This window comes from Glycine max, chromosome 10, assembly GCF_000004515.6.
Source record: "Glycine max cultivar Williams 82 chromosome 10, Glycine_max_v4.0, whole genome shotgun sequence".
Lineage (NCBI taxonomy): Eukaryota > Viridiplantae > Streptophyta > Magnoliopsida > Fabales > Fabaceae > Glycine > Glycine max.
The window spans coordinates 20704242-20710200 of NC_038246.2; the positions used below are offsets into that span (position 1 = coordinate 20704242).

General features: G+C 36.8%; 1 non-coding gene across 1 annotated transcript; it reads left to right on the top strand.

Moving 5' to 3' along the window:
- The first annotated feature begins 226 nt into the window (after positions 1-226).
- Positions 227-333, top strand: LOC112998220 (small nucleolar RNA R71). The gene has a single exon (XR_003263259.1). It is a non-coding gene; the product is annotated as a small nucleolar RNA R71 (small nucleolar RNA).
- The last annotated feature ends 5626 nt before the right edge of the window (positions 334-5959 follow it).

Sequence of the window (5959 nt, forward strand, 5' to 3'; positions counted from 1 at the left end):
TTCAGATGATGCAGCTGAGTTTGTAGCTACCTCATGCACTCCTCTAATGACTATAACATCATTTCTGGTGCTAAACTGCAGGGAGTTGGAAGCCATCTTCTCAATTAAATTTCTGGCTTCAACAGGAGTCATGTCTCCAAGGGCTCCACCATTGGCAGCATCTATCATACTTCTCTCCATATTACTGAGTCCTTCATAAAAATATTGGAGAAGAAGCTGCTCCGAAATCTGATGGTGAGGGCAACTGGCACATAGTTTTTTAAATCTCTCCTAGTACTCATACAGGCTCTCTCCACTGAGTTGTCTAATACCTGAGATATCCTTCCTGATGGCTGTGGTCCTAGAAGCAGGGAAATTTTTTTCTAAGAATACTCTCTTAAGGTCATCCCAGCTCGTGATGGACAGTAGAGCAAGGTAATACAACCAGTCCTTTGCCACCCCCTCTAAAGAATGAGGAAAAGCCTTCAGAAATATATGATCCTCTTGGACATCTGGGGGTTTCATGGTGGAGCAGAAAATATGAAATTCCTTCAAATGTTTGTGCGGGTCTTCACCTGCAAGGCCATGAAACTTTGGAAGCAAATGAATCAGTCCAGTTTTAAGAACATATGGGACATCCTCATCAGGGTATTGGATGCACAAGCTTTCGTACGTGAAATCAGGTGCAGCCATTTCCCTTAGAGTCCTCTCACGGGGTGGAGGTTGTGCCATGTTCTCAGAATGTTCAAAATCAAAATGCTCAAAATTATAATGCTCAAAATCAGGATGTTCAAAATCACCAATAACAGAATGCACAGATTAACTAGTAATGGAATGCTCAGGATGATCAAAAGGTATAAAATGATGCCTAACTAATCTATGAAATGTCCTATCTATCTCAGGATCAAAGGGTTGTAAGTCAGATGGATTGCCTCTAGTCATACACTACATTCAGCATGCACAACTAGTTGCTTTGTCATGTAAATAAAGGTGCAGGTTTGAACTACAGCTACCCTCAAATGATATCCAAATGACTTGAAATTTTGTGAGCAACCTTATAAAATGATGAGAAGATAGCACAAAACATTTCAGGCAAAAAGTCAAAGTCTAACTATGGAAACTAAAAATGGTAGGTTAAGAAACATAAGTGAATAAAACTTGAAAAATAAAAAACTTTTGACAAAATCACTATTTTTGGACGATGGAGACCTTAGCCATGCCACGGCGTAGGAAATTTTTTTCTACCCCAAATACATATATAATAATTGCGATTCTGATAATCGGAGCAAAAGTTATGGCCATTTGAAGTTTCGACAAACACAAAATTTGCTACTTTTTTGGAACTTTCAAATCTGACCAAACTAAAGGCTCTAGCTATTTTCCCCACAAAATATAGATTAAAAGAAGTTACCACAAAAAAATTCAGCAAAAACTAACAACCCTAGCTACTAAAAAAACATCTCAAATAATTCAGCATGGGTGGTTGCTAAAATCTGTCTCTACTTGATTTCTACTACTACTCTGTTTTGCCGCAAGCAAAATTGGTCGCTAAGTCCGTCGCAAAACACTATTCACGACAAAACACCCGAAACTGAAACAGGGGAAGCACTTAATAGGAAAACTAAAATAGAACACACACTAAACAGAATACCAGGCCACTAAACAACACTAACACACATACTATCACAATACTAACAATTAAACTTAAAACACGAAAGAATTAAACACACAACACTAGCTAGTTATTATGAACCTTAGGACACTGCTCCCTGGCAATGGCGCCAAATTTGATCGAGGTCGTACTCGAATCAAATAAACATGAAAATGCAGTAACTAGGAAGTGATCCTAGGTCGTTTCCCAACGAGCAATGATAAACCAATTGTTCATAATATACTTGCAGTAACAGTAACGATTGGGGGCGGGGAGGGGGGGGGTTATTTGTTTTGTGATTTAAGGAGCAGAACAAGTAAACTGGAATACAAAACTAATAATATTAAAAATGGGTTGTTTCCTCTGATTGAGAAGCCATTCTCTTATCCTGGGTTATGGAGAATTCGTCCCTAACAGTTAACCACTTAATCCAACCCTATTTCAATTTACAAAGCGAAAAATCAACCTAGGGTTGTCAATACGTGATTAGGCACCACATACACCAGTTAGCCCTTCGTCCATTAAGCATGAACGCAAGTTAGGCTCAGAGGCAATTAATCGAACACGAAGTGTGCACTGATTAATGTTATCGAATTTGGATTAACTGGTGAAGGGAAAACTGCCAGGGAACCACATTATAAACGAAACCTCAAAGAGAGTTGGGCTTCTTCCTCAGAAGGAAACAACACCAGAATAATTAGCCTTCCATAGATTCAAACAGAAAACGTAAATGAAACATGAAGCAGAAACGTAAATAAACAGAAATGTAAATGAGACAGAAACGAAAATGAAAATAAAAGAAGAAACAAGAATGAAATTGTAATTAGAAGCAGGAAATGGAAAATTGCATTAAGAACGAAACAATAGCATCAGAACAGAAAAACTTCAAAACCATAAACCCTAAGCTCTGAATAATAGTCTAACAGAATGCCTTGCACGAATCCCAAGGCTGCTATTTAAAAAGAGTCACTCAAAGTCACTGGGCCCTATTACAATACTCTGGCCCAAAACGAAATAAACATTGAACTACATAAAATAAAATTGCGAAATTTCCTAATTAGAAATTAACTAAGGTAAGCGCTGCTTTATTTGCCTTCTTCAAGTCCACAACCAAAATCCGGATTAAGCCCAATGTTTCATTAATTCTTGAAATTAGATTAAAAACATCAAATTAGCTAAATGAGCCCAAATAATAAAACTGCCTAATTAATTTACAATTAAGACCAATCAGTAATTAAAATGGTGCAAAAAGGGTTTAGAAAATAGAAGAAAATGATGACACATCAATGAGCGTATGAAATTCTTTTAGCCTATTATTTGATTTGAGTCAAATCTTTCATGTTAATTAGTCCTTAACATGTTCATGCAAAATTCTTAGAGAGTCTTTGATTGTGAACCTTTTCTTGAACTTTTAGGTTTCCTTATGATTGTGTCTATTGTGAATTTGAGTTTTGGTGATTGAATTGCTGGCTGAAATGTTGATCCTAAGTGAATATTGAACTCCTAAAACTGTGGTAAACAATCCTAGTGAGTTCAACATACATAGGAAGGTTGAAAGTAAGCCCAAGGCAATCAATATACCATGCTTAAAGAAACAAATCGCTGGTGCTGGCAGCTTGAACATACAAACTTGTAAAAATGACTGAGAATTGGTTACTTCGAATTTTGAGCTGAAATGTTTACTGAATTTTCTAGACATTTGGAAAAAAGTTATAAAAAAAAAAACAAATGATTTGGATAAAATGAAAAAATACGAAAAATCACACAAGTTGGCAGGAAAATCAGTATCCAGAAAAAAAAAAGGTGAAAGGAAAGTGTACTTGTTGTTTTGGCTCAAAATTTATTCTATAATTGGAAATTTCAATTGAAAATTAGTGTGAAGGCAAGTGCAAAACTAGAGGTTTGTTGAGTCTTTTTTTTAGCTTTTTTTACTCTACTCTAGAGCCATTCTAAGTTTCTCTTTGAGTCCTAGCTTGCTTCTATGTCCTTTTCATTTCTTTAATTGTTGAATAATCCTTGAAAAATTGTCTTGTTAAAACTCCATTGGTTTAGCTTTCATTTCATTTTTTTTTGTCTTTGGTCATTGCTTGTCTCTTTGTTTCCTTGTTTGTGGGTTGCCAGATAGGGAATTGGAAGGAGGATTGGTGCCATCCATTGAAGAATTTGAGTCCAGAAGCAAGGGGCCAACCACCTTAAGAGCTATTGGACTAAGAAGCACTCCAAATTGAGTGAATCACCAAAGAGAGAACAACCACCAAAATTGAGGACCATTTTGTAATTTTGTAATTTGCAATTTACTTACCTTCATTGCTTTCAAGTTTTGTAACAAAAAGGCCTTTCATTGGAAGTGTGTTGGGAGCCTCCAATAGGTTACCAAACTTCCATTTTTGTGTAATAATTTTAGGCAATTTTTCCTTAGGATAGTGAGTGTTTTGTTGGGAACCTTGAATGTGGTCATCCAAACACTCATAGGATTCGCCAAGTTTACATTTCTTGCTTACTTTCATAGCTTATTTCCTTTACCTTCCATTGTCAAACCGCCTAGATAGCTTTCCTTTTACCAATTAGTTTTTTACCTTATCTTTCACACCTCTTTTAGTGTTTATTTGGCTAGTTTCAACCATAGTTTCTTTTACCTTTTGTTTTCAAACCTCCAACAAGAAAGAACCACAACTTAGGAGCCAACATGAGTCATCATTCATCTAGTGTTAATGGAAAGGGTACTAGTCATAAAGACCCTTTATCTAGAATCTTAGATGAGTTGAGTTCCCTCAAGTTATAGAAAGAAAAACAAGAGAGAAAAGAAAAAAAAAGAGTGGAAGAAATAAGTCAAGATGAAAGAAAGAAAATAAGAGAGGAAGAAAGAAGACTAAGTGAAGAACTTCGTGACTATTACGAAGGAAGGCATAGGTCACATCTTAGACCTCACTCCCATAGAAGAGAAAAGGAAAGAAAGCCTCAAGAGGTTAACATTAAACTCTCATACTTCCATGGGAAGGACAATGTAGAGGCTAACTTAGATTGGGAAATAAGGGTAGAGCAACAACTTAAAAAGAAGTCTACTTCAAAATCTGATGGCTCTCACTCTTATCCAAAGAAAGACCAAGGTCAAGGCATCTTAGGGGTGACACCTTCTAAGCCCAAAGATGATAAGGGGAAGACAATAGAAAAGCAAGCCAAGATGAGGCTACTACTTTAAAACTAGCTCTATAAAGTGCTTTAAATGTCTTGGAAGAGGACACATTACTTCTCAATGCCCCACCACAAAAACCATGATTATGAGGGCCCAAAACATTTATAGTAGCCAAGATGAGGCTACTTCTTCACCTTCCTCTAGTGAAAGTGAAAAAGCAAAAGGGGAAGAATCTAGTGAAGAAATCTACCCCCAAGAAGAAGGACAACAATTAGTGGTTAAATAGAAGTGTAAGGAGGTAAGTGTCTCCTCCAAGAGTTTAGCTAAGAAGGAAACTCATTTTACAATAAAGACAAACATTAAAGAAACTTTTCCTCTTAGACAACCTCCACATTTTCTCTTTTGTAAAAAGGCACTTGCTAGCATTGCCACACCTCTTGGGCTTGAGTTTATTCCTCAAGTGAAGAAGTTGTTGGATGAGGGTTTGGTTCGCAAGAGCTTAAATCCTTGTGCTTTGTTGGTGCCCAAAATAGGTATTATTAGGTACCAAGTCCCTAAAATAGGTGGTATGATGAATGTTTTGAGTGGTGCAACCCTTTTTTGTAAAATCACTCGTACACCTAACATCTTCATGGTGTGTGTACATAGGGACCCATTAGGTAGGTTTGTTCTTATTTTTAGTTTCAATACAAACTTAGGTACTCATATGGGACACCTTGGGTTTGTCATACTTTTTGATAGGAATAATCAATATGAAAATACAGAAAAAGGTATGTTTTATTGCGTTACTTTTCTTAATTTTTCAAATAGTGATCAAGGGGTTCCCATGAACCCTAAGAGAATAAAGGTCATTCCTGAGTGGCCCACTCCACAAAGTATAAGAAAAATTTGGGGCTTCCATGACTTTACAAACTTTTACAAAAGGTTTGTCCCATATTTTTCTATACTTGTAGCACCACTCATTGAGTTGGTGAGAAACCATGTTCCTTCATGGGAAGATGCCCAGGAAATTGGTTTTCAGAACTTACCTTACTTCAACATACCAAACACCACTAATACATATGTTTTTGTTCTTTTTGCAGGTGTTGAGGGAAGGAGCCCAGAGTATGAAGAACCTCGGGATTTGAGGTCAAATCCTTTCCAAGGTGGAGGGAATGATGCAATCCTATCCCGCAAGGGCATTGGGCAGAAGACTC